The sequence below is a fragment of the Dermacentor variabilis genome, chromosome 2 (genome assembly GCF_050947875.1).
Source record: "Dermacentor variabilis isolate Ectoservices chromosome 2, ASM5094787v1, whole genome shotgun sequence".
Classification (NCBI taxonomy): domain Eukaryota; kingdom Metazoa; phylum Arthropoda; class Arachnida; order Ixodida; family Ixodidae; genus Dermacentor; species Dermacentor variabilis.
In genome coordinates, this window is record NC_134569.1 from 54,865,900 (window position 1) to 54,886,008 (window position 20,109).

Below are 20,109 nucleotides of genomic sequence, written 5' to 3' on the forward strand. Positions count from 1 at the left end.
TGCACTGTAGGCATTGTGGGTGAGTACGTTTATGGGTAAGCACCATTAGGCTCGTACACAAGAAGAAAAGAAAATTTTTCTAGTACGACTGCAGAACTTTTGTTAAAAATAAACGGGCAGACGTGGTACGTCATCGCATGATATTCTGAAGCTCCGAGTCCTAAAAACGTGCAGAGATGGTGGCTGTAGCGCGGATAATGGCCATTTCATTGTGAACCACTGAAGTATAAAGCATTTCCGCAATACGGGCAAAAATAGGTCTAACCAATAAGAAATTTTTGTATGTAGATTGACTAATGAAAAAAGAAAATTAAATGCAAGCCAACAACGGTATGTTTGTGGAGGATTAAGATTTATTTATGAGGTAAACTGGATGCCTCGGTGCCTTCCGATCGAGTAGCGCGTATAAACTATAACCGAAACATGCAAAATTGTATGAGCTGACTAGTGTGACCTGAGTGATAAAAAAACGGTGGATCTCTCTTTTATCATCGTCTGAGTCCCTTTTTTTTTGCCCTGATTTATTTTTCGCTGTCACTATCTCGGCTTGATCTTCCCGGACCTTGGGGACGAGAATCAGGGCAAGCGTCGAAGTGACAAAATATTCCTAGGGGCTTGTTAAGAGATCATTTTGCCGCCATTGCGTTCGCATCTGTTGCATTCGCCTCGGTTAAGAGAAAGTCATGTTAACGAAGGCGATTTCGGCTTGCTTCTTTGACATCTTCAGAACGTTATGTGGCTGCTAAAGGGGACGTTCGATTAGCGAAACTTTCTTTTTATTATTGAATAGGAATATTCGAGGAAAACGATTTTAGTATATGGAACCGAATATGGGATATTTCTAACTTCTGGAAAAGTGGAACGAAAAGTTACTTGTGCTCTGCACCGAAGAAAAAGCTTGCTTACATTGTTTGATACATGTAATGCTGTTAAGGACTGGATGTCCGGTCATCTGAGAAGCTCACGAGGGTTGCAATGTGAGCTTGTTGGTAATGCATCTTGAAGGGGGGTACGGTAGCGCGATTAAAATACGGGACAAAAGAAGACACATAGGGACACACACAGCGCTACATATGAAAAAAAAAGTTGCGCTGTGTGTGTCCCTATGTGTCTTCTTTTGTCCCGTTTGTTAATCGCGCTACCATACCCCCCTTGAATCTGAGAAGCTTCTATTTGAGAAACAAAGGAAAGTAAGACCGCCTATAGCTGTTGCATGTTGACGATGAAAGTAATAAAAAAAATGGGAGAGGGGGGAAGGTAACAAACAGCATGTCCCAGATGCATTTAGTATGTATAGCTCATTAATGAAGCTAAGGGCAATAATGCAGCAGAACGCATCGCTATGAAGGAATCCAAGCATGGTGAAAGTGGCCAAATAATAAATTGCTTCGTCTACATACAGAGCAAGATCGTAGCCTGCCCGAGGCGAGACATGCTTACTCAACAGCTAGTAACTATTGCACATAAGTGACCTCCTCCATGTGTTTGTTCAGAAAATGGATCGTCTGCACAGCAACCGCCGGTTCTCCAGCTCCAGAATCATTCAAACAAGTTTCCGTATACAGCAGTATTTCTACCTGTAGGCGGTAAAAATCCGAAGTTTTGAATATTCGCATGCCCCTAGCGGCCACTGTTTCGCAGTTTTTGATCAAAAGAGCACCCGAAAGGGTGGACCACCAAATTACGCACGTGACACAATAGTTCTGCGCCCACTCCATGAGAGCCCAAAGCTCTCGTGGCCTGCAGGACCTGAATAAAGTTGATTTCCTTCCTTCCTTCTGAATCTTATGTCTGATAGACGACACTCACAGAGTGCGTGTTAGTCAGCGCCATCATTATGTCATCTTCAGTGTTTCCTTTGCCTTTCACAGGTCTACCGTTTTCCCTAATGACTATCAGAGCATTTCGGCAAGACCGTTTTCACATATACCAAATATACCCGCGTATAATAGTTGAAATCACCTCTCTCTTTTTCTTCATGATTTGCTTCAAGATTTCACCAGAAATATGGGCTATGGGGACTGTAGTGCTGCTATTCACTATATAAGGCTACTTGGAAGTGTCACTACGGCTCACAGGCTATTACGGTATCCTGTCGAGCACACTGTCGCGCACTCGATTGCCGGCTGCCTCGGCTTAGCTCGTGCTGATTGAGGTGGAACGCGAAGTAAAGCTTTTGTATTGTTTGTGCACTTTGACGTCAGTGGCATTCGTTATCTCATTCCCGTCCAACGTTAGCTTATCCTACGCCGACCCGACGTGTAGAAAATGAGCTTAAAGAACAAAACGAAAGACCAGCAGCGATTACTAAACAATCCTTGTGGGCCTGATTTCCGGCCCGTATACCGTGTTTTGACGCTCTTCCTTAAGAGCCACGTCTTAAATGGCACAAATAGGTGAAATACTAGGACGTTTTATGTGCAGCAGTGAACTTTTGTTTATTTTACTGCGGCAGAAGCTTTCTCACCACTTGTCGCAAAGAACAGGAAAAAATAAAAATAAAAAAAACGGCAAGCTTACCTTGTTCAAATATTTTGATCCCTGTCACCATAACTGCTTAGATGTGAGAGCAAACAGACACGTGCTATCTATACGCTAGCGTCAGGAAAAAAAATAAACAAATAAGAAAATCCGGAACGCGAAGACGGGCACATTATATTGCAGCACCGCAAAAGAGAGCCGCGTGACCGCTCTGATCACCAGCATCCATCATGCAGCCTTCCGAACGAGAAACGACGAAGTCCCCTCTGCATTGGGTGAGCCGACAGATATGCAAATACACGGCGCACACGAGGCCAGAGGCCACGCTATACACGAGGCACCGGCGCAGCGATAGTCCTCACGAGAATCTGCCGGAGTGCACAGAGCGGGGGAGAAACAGCTGCGCCGAGCCACTCATGCTTGCGCAACGAGGCAAAAGCCAGGCAAGTGAGCGAAGCACCGAACGGAGCAATCTGGCTGCACAGAGCGCTCACTCACTCGCGCGCGCGTACAAGCCAACTTGTTCCAACTCCCCAGCCGATATTCGGCGAGCGAAGTGAACCCGATAGGGCCGCCTCCCCCCCTCCCCCCAATCCCTCGTCGCGCGCTGGCTGTATCGTCTCTGTCTTCTTTCGGCTCGCTTAGCCACCGCCACGTCGTCCCCGTACGCGAAATCAATACCCTGCACAGAACGCACGCACTCGCGAATCCCCCACACACGCATACATATACACTCCATCGCCGTTACGTGTATCCTTTGTGTGTCCCGTTTCGGGAGAGGCCAGCGGCAGAAGCGTCGTCGTCACCGCTCGGAATTGCTGCTCGGTGCCTTTTTTATGCCCGTTTTCCCTTTCCTTCGCGACCTCCTCGTTTCATTCGCCTCGCGCAATGCTCCATTCGCTCTCAGAGTGGCGCACACAATCGTCCTTCGGCAGATAACGCGATCGGAGGGAGCGCAAGTCTACAAGCAGCACGTACGAGGAGGTAGAAGCAGCATAGTAGTAGTAGTGCGCGGGACAAAAGTAAAGACGACCCGGGAAGGAAAGAAAGGGAAGTTGGGGAAAGTAAGGGAAGGGCCATCAACGGAGCGTTACCACGAGCGACCGGCGGCGGAGGGCGCTGGCGGCGGGGCGCGCGAGCGCACGCCGCGCGCTCTCCTGGAGCGTTGGCGCCGCGCACCTAGCGCCCGAATCGGGAGAAAAAGTTTCTCCCGCCGCCCAGTGCGCTTCCTGGGCCGGTCCATAGCGGTCGCGATGGACTTCGGCTGAAAGGGGGCGGCGCTTTCGCCGAACCCGGTCTGGCCGAAACAAACTCGGCGGCCTCTTCCAGCTCACTCGAGAGTGCATTTCGTTTCGACGGATTCGAAGACGGATCTTCGTCGGCGTTACTTCCTTTGATTTCGGACACCACGTGATCTTTTTTTTTTCGTTTCTTTTTTGCCGCCAGTCGTCCCATCAAGTTCACCTCTTTGGTTTCTTCTTGTGCGTTCCAAATCCTCTCCCTTCACCTCGTGCCGACCGTGCCGCTTGCTGATTATTCTTCCGTGACTGCCGGGGCAACCCGTCTTCAGCGAACGATGTGGCGTTGAAGTATCAGTCGCCGGAGATGCGCCGCCAGAAGTGCTCCTGATGAGTCGACCCGCCACTGAGGTAACGAACAGTCTTTGAAACGCGTCTGGCGCACGGTTTGGTGTTGCGACGGTGAAGATCACTTCAACAGAAAAAAGCAACTTGTGATGCTCTCGCCCTTCAGTTGCGGAAAATTTCATTTGAGAGTTCTGCAGCGAGCAGAGTCCCCTTTCGACGAGTTCAAGTCAAGCATGCGTTCCAGTGCACTCGTACCTTCGCAGTAAGCCAACGGAACTGGAATCATCATCGTCAGCGGCAGAAGCAGCATCGGCAGTAGCAGCGTAGGCAACCGATCCAGTGGCCAACAAGAAGCATCGAACCACCGCGATCGTCTGAGCATTCCTCGGCGCATCTTATAGAGTGCGTATTGTAGACGGCGAAATACCATAGAATGACATTGCACGTACAATACGACGGACTTGCACGTATTTCCGACATGTGTAACCTTTTCCCTTGAACCGCTTTATAGTATACACCGAAACGCAAGTTGCAAACGTAGTAATGCTTTAAAGGTTGCGCAAGAAGGCAATTCATCGCATGATCTACCGTGTTAAGCACAATTACGCGACAATTTCGCTTCCACGAAGTGGGAGAAAGCACGTTCGTGTACAAAAGCTCTTGCCGTATCAGTGTAATTGCGCTCAACGAAGCTTACAAAAATTAAGAAAAAAAAAGGTTCTTTCCAAAAAGAAGCATTTTAATCTTTCATAAAAAGGACGACGGCTAATGCTCGAATCCGTAAGGGCACTGTCGCAGTGTTTCTTTTGAGTGCCTGGAATTTCGGGGCGCCGCCATCTTGTTGCTAAGACACTTTCGGCCATGCAACAGCGAACTGTAGGAACGCTGAAAGTGCAAGTAACAGGAAAGAAGCGCAAGCACAGATGCTGGCCTTCGGGACCGCAAAAATCAAGCCAACGCTGACCACAAACCTGATTCATTGCGGCAAGCCCGCACGGAGTTGGGTTCGGGAGAAGAGTTTTCCTCGCAATATCGTTAGCGCTTTCCAGAGGAAGAGAGCGAAGAAGCAATAAAACTTTTCCGGCGAACTGCCTCTCCGGCGACTCAGTAAGCCCCGCTTCGTATCAACGGCAAGCGAAAGCAATTTACGCAAAAGGGGAGAAAAAAAAACGAAGGATCCCGAGGGGCAAATCGAACACCAATTACCAGTGCAACGAAGAGAAAAAAAAATAGAAAGACGAGTGACCAAACGGTAACACACTTCAAGTGTTTCTTCCCGCTCCCGGAATCGCTCTTTTCCCTCAACTCCAGAGAACCACTGGAGTAGGAACTAACAAGAAGGAGGCCTACCGCGCGCAGTAAAAGCGCCGCATCACCTTTTCCGCAGGTAGCAGGGAATCCTCTTCCCTTCATTGTCAGCCCCTTCCCAGAAAAACAACAACGACATCAGAGTAAGACACTGTGAAGCGTCCTTCCATCCCCTCCGGTATGTGAAAGCCCTCGAGCCCTGTTAGACTTCCCCTACGGAACAGAAGACGGAACAGCAGAAGCCTCCTCCAGCGAAAACAACCCTCAGCGCAGTCCTCTAGCTCGTCCTCAAACGGAGCTGAACATAGGAGGCGGTGGCGTGAAAGCGGCGGTTAACAGTAGTAGACGCAGCAGCAGCGAAGGACCGAGAGACCTGTCTTCGGGGAACGTGTCAAGGGCGCGGGCCACACCACTGCCAGGAGAGGGTCCCAGGAGTGCCGGTGGCGTCAGAGACGGAGTCGGGAGGGGGGCCGACCCCTTCGTCCAGAAGCCGCCGTCGCCGCCGGAAACCGGGACTTCCTTGGAGTCTGTCGTCGTCGCCGTTCGCGCGCGGTCCCTCGTGAGTGGTGGTGTTGTACTGCGGGGCGCCCTCGGAATCGAGAGCGCCTCCGAAGCGGCGAGCCTCCTCTCATGAAGGGAGCCTGGTCCTCGCCCGTCATGTCCTTCCTAAGACGCGGTCAGCAACGTCGCCGGCACTCCGCGTTCGCCGCGGGAACACAGCGCTACGAGCTGGTCAGCCGGCACCCGCCTCCGCTGCCTCAGCGCCAGGACAGCTACAGGACAGTGTGCGTACCATTGTCTTCCTATACTGCGCTATATACACGCACGGCACGCTATAGTGCACCGTCTCCGCACGTGGCACTGGCCGCCGCTTGTAGGTGGTAGAACAATAAAGAATCGAGAAGGTTCGTCTGGGCGCTTCGCTAGCGACTTCGCGCACGTCATGTCTATCGACCGTTGCCAACAAACGGTCGAAATCTGGAAACGCAACGGTGCATGCCATTGTGCGAAAAGCTTGCTCAGAGGTTGCCTTGCCTGAATGACTTTCGAGACACGTGCGTGCTTATTGAGTCGGCACGCTGGCTTCGCGGTTTGTGGTAATAATTGCCAGGCCGCAGAAGCTCTTTCCGAAAGCAGAAAACTCAAGAATGATGAGATTTATTGAAATGATTTAGGCCAACGGAACGTTCTGGTTCACAGCATGCTTTTTCTGTCGGACCTCTTCACAGGGCGCGAAATGTCGCTAGCGATGCCCAGACGACTAAGAGCTTGTCGGCATTGCACTGCATGACTTGTTTGCACATAAATGCGGGGCATGCTGTCAACCAAGAGTGAAGGACGTCTCTTTACCGGTTTTTAAGGCCGGCTCTTGCACACACGTTGGCGATTTGAGATCTGTATTAGGTGCCAACTGTTCGCGAACAGCCACTCACAAAATTCTGTTCTGGTCTTTGAACATAGCCAAGTGAACATTACTATGAACTGTTGTCTTGCACATTTCCATTTTTTTTTCCCGTTCACAACACTAGAGGCTTGATATAGGTCAAATATGGCACCATTACATTGGTACAGGATTTTCGTATCCGATAGGAAAAGTTCAGTAAAGGATTTCGCCACTGCCTTCTTAATCCCAAACTGCTGGAAGAACTACTTTTTGCCTCACCGTGATCTATTCAGCCTCGTCTGTCTATAAGCAACTATCCTTATTGTAAAAGAAAGCTACCTTACTACGGTCATGTGGACGCTGTTGCTTCGACCGCATCTGTGGTGCTGACTCCATCACCCTGGCATCATTTGCGTTTTCATATTAACACAAAAGTGTGACGGAGTCGAGCACTCAGCAATATGTGCACACAACGCAGATTTTCACATCGTAATGACTATAGTAGTGGCGCACAGATCTGGCTCGCTTGTGGCGCATGCATGCCACAAATTGGATTCTACACATCTCTAGGTCAATTGTTTTCAATGTGTGAAGACTCTAATGTGCGAAAACTCTAGAAGCAACGGTGTGCTGGCAACTCCTTCATGCAGGAGTGTATGCATGTCGCACTCTTAGCACAGTTTTCGAGAATTCTCGGACCTTGGGTTAGAGTACGTTCACCGTAATAGGACACAAGGGGATTAAATATACTTCTGGGAGTAAGATAACTCTAAAGGAGTTGGTGAGTTGGGCTGCCTTATGGAATTGTGAAAAAAAAACGCGTAAACGACTCGCATATCTTCAGCAACATCAGTAAGGCTCTTTAGTGAGAGTCCTCCTGACTCAGCATGCAGGTCACTGCGGAGGCCAGAACGTCTGAGCAAGGGCTCTCGGATGTCGCGTGCCTGGGCGCGTGCACTACAGGTGCTACACATTGGCGTCTTGTGACAGGTGGTGTCGACCCGTCATGAAGCTCTACCACTTGCAAGTGGCAGCAGGGGAGAGGGCTACCTCAGCCCGAATCCTCCTCATGAGAACTTTTTCTTCTGCTTTGTGTTGTTGTGGGAGAGGGAACAGTCACTCTCGCAATGAGATTTGTCACAAGTACCTTTGTAGGCAGAGTGAATCGCACATGCGTTCTTCTAACTTCGCAAAAAGTGTTATCACGGGGCTAGGCGCCAGTCTTGCTACACGGACCAAGCTCTCACGATAGCTGCTTTCGCACGCCTAAAGGTGTCGTTCTTCAATCAACCTAGTGCACTGTCGGTTAAAAGAGCGCATGCTCCAAGGGGGTGAATCTGTGCCTTCTTTTTAGCCGTTCAGGGTTGTGGGCTACGCACCTGGAACGATGAAGTGCAGACAGCCCTTGCCTTCTCGCTCATTCCTGGTTTCAGCTTAAATTGCGACCTGAGTAATTCGATGTCTCGATCGCTGTGTGTCAAGAAATCCGATTGTAGAACATGTGGGTGTCCAAAACACACCAGTAGGATTATCCCCGAAGCCTCCTGGTGCGTTTCCCGCGCCCACTGGCACACACATCAGCGCCCTGGTCGGTTGATGCCAGAGGGGGTGCCCTCTTGAACGGCATCGCATTTGATGCCTGTAATTCAATTCAATTATTTATCTGCAGACATAGAACATACAGAAATACCAAAACTGGTTGGACCCATAGCCACAGGCTAGCTGCGGGTCCAATGAAAAATGAATAACATTTGCAAGTACAAAGCAAGTAAGATATGTCACGTGCATACACATATTTGTGGCATATCGTTAAATTGCACGAGCGTACATAATGAAATGCGAAACAGTGAAAAGCACGTTATACTTTTAAATATTTCTAAGTAAACACATAATACACTAGTCAGGAGGATTGCAGGCAAGTTCTTGCATTATTATGAACATACATTATTATTCTTGACAAAATCGAAACACTAGTTCGATATGTTCCGCAGGTTTCAGTGAGTTACTAAAGAAAAGCAAGGACATCATGATTGTTCACATTAAAAAGCATTATTGAGGCTAAGCAAGCATTTCTTAAGCACGGATAAAAAATTATTTGCTTGTTTTATTTCTGCTGGTAGCTTATTCCAAATTTTTTACCCTGAAAACTATAGCAAACGTTGTCCGTAAATATTTTTAGCTGGAGGAAGATTAAAATTACCGCACCTTTGATTTCTGGTTGCACGAAAAGATGAGTAAACTATAGAAGCATGAAAAGGCAGGTTGTGCTTAACAATGTTGAAGACACACGTGGCGATTTTTCATTCGTGTATCTTATCATACGGCAAAACATTCATTTTATTAAATAAAGTCAGACTTGGTTCATCGTAACATGAATGGGCAATTATTTTCAGGGCGCGTTTTGAAGTTTTCGTACAGGTTCAAGATAAGTTTTGTATGTCGTACCTCATGATTCATTACGATTATGAAGAATATGCTCATGTGAAGAGGCTGATGAAAGCAAAATCTCCTTTCACGCTGTAAGATAGAATTCTATTAGTAAGAGGCTTTCGGCAAAGCTAAATGCATTGAAAAGAGGGACCACTGTCATTAGCAAATATTTTGAGTCCGTGTCCATCACAAAAAAAAAAAAATGCAACGCATCACTGCACGCACAATAGTATAGCTTATGGAGGAATTGGCAACGTCAGAAAGTTACTAAATGCGATAATATCTGTTATTTCGCACAAGTCGATCTCACTCTTGTTCTTCTAGTATAGCACACATGCTTGTTCACGTCTGCTCTAATATCTCTGGAAAGAACATAAGCGTGGAGAACCAGAAACATCGACAAAATATTGTTTTGATATTTGAAACTTTTGAAACTTTTGATAATGAGAGGTAACATTATAGAAGGTACACTGTGTGCTTCCGCGCCTAAAACAATTAGTGGCAGCTCATTTTTTTTTTTCAACAAAGACTACGTTTGCCAGCAAGACGAGTGTCATAAAACGCTTCGGATTTTTAAAGAAATCAGGAACCAAAGACACTGTCCGAGCTTAATTTCTCCGGTGGCAGTACTCGATGGCTCAGAGGCGCATGCGTTGTGGAAGTCACACACGAAAACACAGCGTGCAGGTCTTAGCGTAGATAGCGTCGTCCGACAAAGAGAACATTCAGTCTCTTCGTAGCGTCCACTATAATTACTTTATTAGCTGTGCATCATGCTAGATTTGGCTGCTAATTAGCCGGCTAACGAAAACCTTAGCTAACACGACAAACCACCAAGAAAGGTAGAGAAGAAAAGGAAGACAAACTATAAAAAAAAACCTGCTCATTTAACAAACACCTGCTCCACAACCTCTTTTTTTTCCATGGTACTGAGCAAAAGCCAAATGTATGAACAGCGACCACCTACATCACTTGCCTGCAAACTGGCCCAATTTAGTCATTAGTTCGTGTCGTGCCCCAATTAATGCCGATGGTCGGGCCATCAGTTGCGGTGCTTTAATACAGCTTGATAAAACCAGCTGCACATTTTCTCAAGATTAAACGACGCTCTGGCGCTGTCGGGTATAACGACGCAAGTAAAACCTCAAAGCGTTCACTTAATGACGTAAACTAATGATACTCATGCGTAGCACCGAAATGGTGTTGTTAATGCGTCGATACTTATTCATCTAAACTGCGACGCAGCGCCTATTTGACGCCACTTGCATGCGACTCGGGAAGCATGAGCCCACAGTTGCGTTTAGGTATGAAAAAAAGAAAAGGAAGCTTTGGCAGTTACGTCGTCTCTTAAACCTCGTGAACGACGGGTGTGCGATCATGAATGATATACTCTCAAGCTTGGCAGTCAAGACATGAATGAAACAGGCGGATGCTTTTCTTTTTTCTTTCCCTTTGTCCGTCTTTCGGCCGCGGAATGAATGCGTTGAGCTCTACTGCGCGGGCTTGCGAAACAATGGGTCTCTCAGGCAAGCCCAATACACGTTACTCGCAATGTCATCGAGAAAGCCGGAATACCATGGCCCTCTAGTATGCCTTTGGCGATACGGAAAGCTTCCGGGCATCGACAATAAAGCATGGGATCACGACGTATTTTGTTTTGCCTTTTTTTTTCTATTCTGAGCTATCGAGAATCCTATTCGTCAAGCTTCTTATCTCGACAGAAAATCTTTCGGGTGTGCAGAAGGGCTATTGTGCGCAAGCGACGTCCCATGATTTATTTCTGATGGCCTTCTATACGGCCGCTCTCGCGTCGGCATACCTCCTATCGGCGACTCCCGACGAGATATTGATTGCAGTGCTATCCACAAGCAGATATGACGCTGGTGTGATACACTGAAATCAAGTATTTCTTTTCAAAACTTTTTGCGAAGAGTAAACGCGCGCAAGAGAAGCGTCGGCTAGTATACAGCGTGGATTGAGCGCTTCACGACAGGATAATTATTATTACTGTTTGCTTTAATGACTCTAAATTTAGCCGTCGCCGTGATTTCAGATTAGGTATAATGGAGAAATAAGCCAGCTCCCGATAATTGGAATGCGCTCGATCGCTAACGGCTCACTTGCTGGAGGAGATCCGCGGTAATTGAGCACAGGAGCACTGAAGCGTTTGTGAGAGTCGAGTGCGCAATCTTCCGTTCTTCTGCTCTCCTTTCTTTATCACGGCACGAAGAGACGCGCTTAATTTTAACCTTTCTGATTTTCGTGCGCTATCTTTCCTACGCAGTTCACGCTACAGACTCGCGAAGTACTCCATCATGGTAGTATACTTTAACTTCGAGGATCGAGCTATACGGCGTTCTCTTGAATGCCTCGTGTAATGCTGCAGCTGCTATTAGCCTTTTCTTGTTTCTAAAGGTCGTCGATGCACGCTGGTTCAATACAGAAATTTGTTAATTGTACGAAATTTAACGCCAATTTTGTAATTGTCATCTTTGTCCTATTCCTTATGGGTCTTCGGTATGCGGAGGAGCAGGACAAGAAAGAAAAAAAAACAGACAAAGAAGCTTGAAGTTGAGGTTCAAACGCCGACTCCTGAATGAAGTCAATTTGAGAGGGCTGGCGAGTGCCATGCGACGAAAGCAAGGCGATCGGCTAGAGTGAAGGCCGACCAAGGGAAGATGGCGCAGACATGAAAGCCCTAAAAAGTGGCAGGCTTTCTTCACTTCTCTCTACGTGAACCCATTGCACCCCATTGGCCTACATAACATATGCACGTATCACGGTGTTACGATGATCCCGCTGCCGACGGCGGCCTTCCGCTGGAGTTTGTGCACCGCAAAGCAGAGCGGCAAGCTTATTAACACTTTTCAAGTATGTCGGTGTGCTCTATGAAATGTTCATGCAGGTTCCCTGTTTATACTTAATGCTGGTGGTGGTGGCGGCTTGTACGGACAGGCGCGTTTAGCCTGGCGATCAAGGCTGGCAATTGCTCCACCCGAACGCATCGTATAGTATCACTGCGGTGTTCCACCACATGTCCGTCAAACCACTCTCTCTTTAAAATGCGATAAGGAGACGTGAAGTTCCTTTGCGCGCTATAAATGATCCTTCGCAGAACACAAGATCTTTGAAGGCACACATGCAGGAGATCCTTTTTATGTGGATTTTCCAGGGCAGCGTTCCTTTCATTTCGGGCGCGACCAGAGAAAGTGTTCAGGGTTTCCAGTCTCCTCGCATTCCGTACAGATCCTTGAGTTCTTAAGGGTGACCTGCCAATGCTTTCAAAGCCTGCAGGATGTTAAACCGAGATGCAACAGCTGGAGTGCAGACCTGCATACTGCCGGAAGCCATGGTATATTATGTAAAAAAAAGTGACATTCATGAATCCCTATGGCTGAGTGTTGAGATCGGTCTTTAAGACGTGCGCGCTACAGTTAGGCACACTGTTGCTTACATTTACGAAATCCTTGCCCACCGTTCTCGCAAACTCAGAAAAAAAGAGCAATAAAAGAATTTCCGTCATTTCTGCAGATTTTCAGGCGTCTGGTTCGGTCTACCATATTAGATACGTGGTTATGAACCTACCCAAAAATTAAACAAGCTTAGTCGGCAGGTGGATGTCATTATTTGGAGCCTGCGCAGATGTATATTGAAACTAGCATGCTTCGAGTTATTCTCTTTCGCTTGTTGTAGAAATACGAATGCACACACAAAAAAAAATTGTTGTCTCAACCAAAAGGACATGTTAGCACGTGCAAGCACTGAGATACCTTTGCGAATGAAATAAAAATAATAATTTCCTAATCAATAAAGAGGAAACGAAAGAGCAGCGAATGGGAGCCACCGCACCGACGCGCTAACTAGTACGCCACTAGTGTTTCAATCACGTGTCCATACTGATCAAGGATGCTTCCACTGCACTGTGTACAGTATGAGCCCGATAGCCCATAGTCACTTGTTTACTCTGAGATCAGTTCCATCACCTCGCCTAGACGATTAAGCCATTTTTCCTGCTATAACTAGCAGCCTCGCTCGCTCACCTGGCCTCCTGTCCTATATGCCACTCTGGAATCTGGAGCCTAGCCAACCTCTTCAATACCTAATTGCTCGGCCAACAATGAAGCAGGAAATCTAAATGCGCCCGCCGCACGAGCTCCAAGGGACCCGCCGCGATGAATTATTCCGTCCGCTTATTAAACTTTGCTCAAACTTCGAGAAATCTGGGGCATGTCCCGAGCTGCTTCGTTGAGATCGTTGATTCATGATCCCCATTGTGTATTATCCTCCGCTGTGCGGCAATCAGGCCGTCGTCTTTACTTTAGGGAGCGGACATTAGGGAAGATATATATATATATATATATATATTTATATATATTTGAACTTTACGAATTGATGAGTAACGGTGTGCGTGAGGCGGGGCATTGTTCATACAACATGAAGGCAGGATAAACCCGTCACGCAAATAATACCGCAGAGCCACGGTAAGAGAAAATAACTTTGCTTATTCGCTAAATAGGAGAGCGTATCTTATTGTATTAGTTACATCTATCGCGGACACAACATTCGTAACTCCTATGATTTAAAACTCATCGGCCTCATAACCTCTATACGGCTAAAAGCCGCACGTTTAGGGCATTTGACATGATGTAATCGAGGTCGGCTTATTGTGGTACTGCCATGCAGGATGAAAATATACGCCTTATTTCAATTCGCTTATCGCAAGCGGCACAGCGGAAGCAATGAACACGACTGCAATACGGCGTATGTGACGTCTGCTGAATGTTTCCTATACCCCGCCAAAAAAAAAAAAAAAAAAAAAAAAATCGCGGTCCACCACCTTCGAGGAGCGACCTCCACTAGTGCAGAGAAGACGAGCAGAAAACATTAATTTCCAAGACTCATGTCCACATGTGCAATAAAGAAGGCGCCAACATTGTCAAATAATGCTTTCGTATCAGATGAGCATTAAATATGGCATTTATTAGTTAGGGTTTAAACAAAGCACACCGTTTATTTCGATCCTGATGACGAGTCGCCGCATCATGCAGTTTTGCGTTCTCGTGCCCTTTGTCCTTCCAGCACAGCTGCCTTATATAATAGATGAGAAGTCCGTTGGGAGATTCAAGTCTGGTCACTTATGGCAGGCGATTCAATTCGTTATTCTAAACGAAATTTCCCTTACGAAGCAAATTAAAGCATTAAAAAAGCGAACCAGTTAAATGACCATTTAATTTCGAAATCTCTGCTTAGAAGTCGGTGTCTCGCATAGCCGTCAGTGTGCGCGCACGACGGCCAATATACATGGGCGTTATCAGCCATGCTCTTCACCCGCTACCGGACACCGCCAACCGCAGTCTGAAAACTTTCAGGTCGCGCAGCCTTCGCCAGAAACAGTGGTTCGCCTGCAGGGCCAAGGCTCAACTTTCTCTCTCTCTATTCCAGACATGTTCCCTCCCGCCTCGCCTCCCTCCCACCTCAACACTTTTCCCGCTCCTCCCTTCCTGAACCGTTATCGCTGTTCGACTTGGTGGTCACGTCCGCCAGGGCTTAAATTTTCGCAGTCCCGGCGCGTGGATCGCATTTTTCACCGGACGGTGATTTCAGCGATGGCCGATACTATACTAAAATAGTTTCCATGACCCCGTTCCCTCTCCCACATATATTTTTACTTCCAGTTTCTTCGTGAGTTACATTTTCGCCCTTTACATTATAAAACTTAATGCGAGTGCATCTAGCTGTATGGAAACGCACTTAAACGATAGCGTCCATAACGATCTCTCCAATGCTGTTCACAGCGTGTTTACAGGATGTATTCAGAGACCTAGATTGGGAAGAATTGGGGATAAGAGTTAATGGAGAATACCTTAGTAACTTGCGATTCGCTGATTATATTGCCTTGCTTAGTAACTCAGGGGACCAATTGCAATGCATGCTCATTGACCTGGAGAGGCAAAGCAGAAGGGTGGGTCTAAAAATTAATCTGCAGAAAATTAAGTAATGTTTAACAGTCTCGGAAGAGAACAGCAGTTTACGATAGGTAGCGAGGTACTGGAAGTGGTAAGGGAATACATCTACTTAGGGCAGGTAGTGACCGCGGATCCGGATGATGAGAATGAAATAACCAGAAGAATAAGAATGGGCTGGGGTGCGTTTGGCAGGCATTCTCAAATCATGAACAGCAGGTTGCCACTATCCCTCAGAAGGAAAGTGTATAACAGCTGCGTGTTACCAGTACTCACATATGGGGCAGAAACCTGGAGGCTTACGAAAAGGGTTCTACTTAAATTGAGGACGACGCAACGAGCTATGGAAAGAAGAATGATAGGTGTAACGTTAAGGGATAAGAAAAGAGCAGATTGGGTGAGGGAACAAACGCGAGTTAATGACATCTTAGTTGAAATCAAGAAAAAGAAATGAGCATGGGCAGGACATGTAATGAGGAGGGAAGATAACCGATGGTCATTAAGGGTTACGGACTGGATTCCAAGGGAAGGGAAGCGTAGCAGGCGGTGGCAGAAAGTTAGGTGGGTGGATGAGATTAAGAAGTTTGGAGGGACGACATGGCCGCAATTAGTACATGAGCGGGGTAGTTGGAGAGGTATGGGAGAGGCCTTTGCCCTGCAGTGGGCGTAACCAGGCTGATGATGATAATGATGTCCATAATGTGGGCTACTTATCGGTACGTGGTGTACGTCAGAAAACCACCGATGTTTACAAGAAGTGACGACGGTCAAAGTGCACCCCTTTCTCGTAGCGGATGTGCCTTCAGGTTTCCGTCGTTCTAGGGAACAGCGAGCGTGCAGTTGGGTAAAATATACAGCTTGTTGTTCGCCAACATTCAGTTGGTGTGGTTAAATCTAGAGCACTTTCCTTCTCGCAGAATAGCGGCCACGGTTCCTGCGGGTTCACTCATATGTTCACAAGTTGATATATCTACAAGTTCTCAGGACTTATATACAGGGTGATCGTTTCTAACTTTTATGGAATTAAAAAAAATACCGCCCCTTCTAGTCTGTGAAGATGGTCGAACAGCGAAGCTCTCTTAGTTACACCATGCAAGTAAACTATGCAAGCCGTCTATATTGTAAATATTTTGTTTCACTATTCTTTCACCTCATTTTCGCTTTCGCGTGTTTCGCGTGGTGAGCGTGCTTTGGGAGCGCTGCCCTTTAAACTCGGCATCTCTGGCGCGCAGCTCGGGGTCGGCCCTACGACGACGAGCCCGTTCACGAGCCAACTCTCGCTGACACTCGCGGTAGGCAGCTTCTTCCTCAGGAGTACGCACTACTCGTGGTCTTCCCATAGTTGCAGCTGAGATGGCCTTGAAAGGGGTCACTCCAACTCCTTTGCCCCTGTTCAGCTCTTCTTTTCCTTTAGGTCACGTGGCCCCTCTTTAGCTAAGCCCGACAACGACGGCACACAGACAGACAGACAGACAGACAGACAGACAGACAGACAGACAGACAGACAGACAGACAGACAGACAGACAGACAGACAGACAGACAGACAGACAGACAGACAGACAGACAGACAGACAGACAGACAGACAAGAAACTTTAATTGGTCCTAAGGGACTACGTTGTCGTAGTCGCGGGCCGCACATGCGCCGGGGGCGGAAGACCGTGATCTTCAGCCCTGTCGCAGGCCCTTTGGACAGCCCGAAGCAGGACTTCAAGGTCCTTGCTCTTGACGGCTTCATCCCAGGATCCCAATAAACAGCTTCGCTGTAAGATAGCCTGTTGCAGATAGCGTAATTCTAGTCTTTCAGCTAGATTATTCTGAGAAACAGACATCACACATTATCAACTAATTAACAAAAAACACTAATTATATTTTGAATTAATTACCTTACGGCACATATTGCAATTTAAGAAATGCAGCCGGTGAGGTTGCAAGGCGTATCCGCTTGTAATGAATTTCCAGAATGACGCCAGTTGGGAGATATGCGCCATCAAACTTGCCTTAGAAATGAACAGTTGTTATACTTAGTTTTCTAACACAGCGCTCTTTTATGCATTCGACCATAAAGGTAACTAGAACGTCCACGTATCTCGTTCCACATTTTGGGAAACATTATCTCGAAACTAGGGTCATTTTGGAAATTAATTTCAAGTGTGGCAACCTTTCAAGCTTACCGGCTACAATTTGCAAATTGAATTATATGCCTCAAACTAATTAGTTGAAATGTTAATTAATAATTTGCTGTTAATTATATGATATGTATTTCGATTTGTCGCGCTAGTAATGTCGACCTCTTCGAACAATCAAGCTCAAGGACAAAAATTATGCTATCTGCCAGAGGCGACCTTCGAAAATTTCGCAAAGCCTAAAAATTATCACCCTGTATACACAAGAAATTGTGGATATATGAATATCACAGGTTCATACATCCACACATTATACAGCCGATCCTGCAACTCGAATAACTCAAGCACTGGACTGGCTCTTAGACAAGCTCTCGTGACCTTCTTGGGACACTGCAACTATAGTGATCTACACTTTCTTGAAACGAGTAGCACTTAAAAAAGCTCGCAGCAGCATTTTGCACGCATGATCACCGCTTAGTGTTTATTCACGCAGATTTCAGTAAATTCGTATGATATGCTACCACAGAATGCTCCTGCCGCCAGTACGTAGCGTCATGTTTGTGCCATTTGCATGAGGGTTCGCTGGTAAAAGCAAAAACGCGTTGCAGACGACTCATAAAGAAGGTAAATATTGTTGTTAACGTAATGTGAAATGTAGGTAGACGGTGTCAAGTTCGCCGAGCCTCTCGCAGAGTCTCGAAGAGCACCGTTCTTCAGCGGTACATAAGGTTGTGGAGAACAAGAAACCGAATTTCACACTACTCGCGAAGTCGAGCCCAGCGCTAGATTCGACCAAGCCACCAGCACGAGTTCAGCAAACCGAACCAGACGTTTTCTCCAGGTTAACCTTAGTTGTTTGTTCAGTTTCAGTATATTCTCCCCCATCCCTCTCATACAAGCAACTGCTTCTTTAAAAGCGTGTACAACACGTCGGTGTTCAAAGAGCCACTAAACTCCGTGACAGTGTTGATAAAGATTATGATGATCACGAATAAAGGCAGGCATAAAAATGGAGCAAACATACGTTGAAAGTATCGAAGATAAGACGAACGCGATCCGTGGTTCGCATCTTGACAACTTGAATGCAATGAATGAATAAATATTTTATTTGGTTTGCGTAAAGTGGGCACTACATTACATCGACAGTACGTACAGGATGCGAAAAAGCTTAACTGGGAGAACATCGCTAGTGGATGTTGTGCTTTCGGATCACACCCGTAAGGTGTTACCCCCCCCCCCTTTTTTTTTTACGTTTCTTTTTCCCTCTAACACAAATGTGGACGAAGATGTTAAAGATAACCACTGCTGGTTAAACGTAACGATAACCGCTGCTGGGCTAAATGAACGTAAGAAACACGTTTCTTACATTTAGTTACCGTGAGATCTCGAGGCGGTTACTTCCTTCCCTTTATTCGAATGGTTGCTTCCTTCTTATTTATTCACAAATATGTGTGGGAAGTATAACGCGACAGATGACACGAATTAGCTAACTTTTGAAAATTCTCCTGCAATTGCCGGTGGGATTAGTTTTCGGCATTTCCGATCCGACGCAAAAGTATTTATCAATCTGAGTGGCACTTCATCATTCAGAAAGCCAATCTGTACCGCAAACCAACGCACGAGGGTAACCGATAAACTGCACAGATTTATCTTCCCTATATATGGTTAGTGGTTACTTCCACTCTGCCATAGACAGCAGCGAGCTTTTCGGCTAGAGCAAAATGTTTTAGTAAAGTGCAGTACTGCTTGCTACCGTAGCCTAACGCTACTAATTCAAACGAGCACCGCCTTATCGGCGCTTACGCTTCGTGAACGACTTAATCGGGTTACGGCCACCATCCGGGAAACCAGCAGCTATCTAAGTTGCTTTAGCTTTCGCTCCAGTGGATTATGTCGCTAGAGCAAACACGTAAAATTGATGGAACAACACGGCGAGCTGCAGGCTCTATACAGCTGCTCTTATTCCCTCTAGAGGTGTGTTTTTCTTGCTTTTTTCTTTTTTTTTTTACTAAATGTGTGCTAAGAGTTGTTATTTTTCTGCTTGGGAGGCGCTAATGAATCACAATATATGCCGTCAGACCTTAAATTACTGTTTCGCGACCACGCGTAACCATAAGCTGACAGATGAAAGCTCGGCTGCTGTACTAAGAAAATGAATATATGTCAAGAATGATGAAAATAAATTCTATGTTTTGTTATCCTTCTCTAACTATTTCGGTGGGAATCTCGCGTATTTTATGACCTACCACGTGTGCGCCACTCTTGTACCGTTGCTGTCTTGCTTCCTGTGTTCACGAAGTAAGGAGGGTAATCTAAGCTGCCCACACTCAACACTGTTCCTTCCTCGTTAACTCTAAGCTCATGGAACATTCCGGTTACATTTGCTCGCTAAACATCTCCTAACGTTTGCCTATAAAGACTTCTCGCGGGCAACTGCCATGGTGGCTTAGCGGCCATGGTATTTTCCTGCTTAGCACTAGGTCGTCAATTTCATCGTAGGTCGCAGCGGCTGCATTCTGAGTGGAGCAGAATGCAAGGTCGAGCGTCGGCTCAGCATTCGGCGCTCATTAAAGAATGCTCAGGTGAAGATAAGAATTAATCAGGTGCCTTCCACTACATCGTCCCTCAATTCCTTTCTTTTCTTCTGGACGTCGAATTCTAATCGCTTTCAATGAATGAATGAATGAATGAATCATACGGAAGATTAAGAACAATCATAAACAAACTTCAAGTACTCTAAGTATGCAGACCGTGTTCAAGTGCACTTTGTTAGGATATGTATTTAAGCCTTATTCACGCAATGTTCATCTACGTTAGGTTGCGGTTGGCGTT

The 20,109-nt window shown here is 46.6% G+C and overlaps 1 protein-coding gene across 2 annotated transcripts in view; it reads left to right on the forward strand.

Annotated features, from left to right (window-relative positions):
• The window catches only part of LOC142571890 (uncharacterized), a 473,725-nt gene that overhangs the window by 234,999 nt on the left and 218,617 nt on the right, over positions 1-20,109 (forward strand). The window lies entirely within an intron of this gene.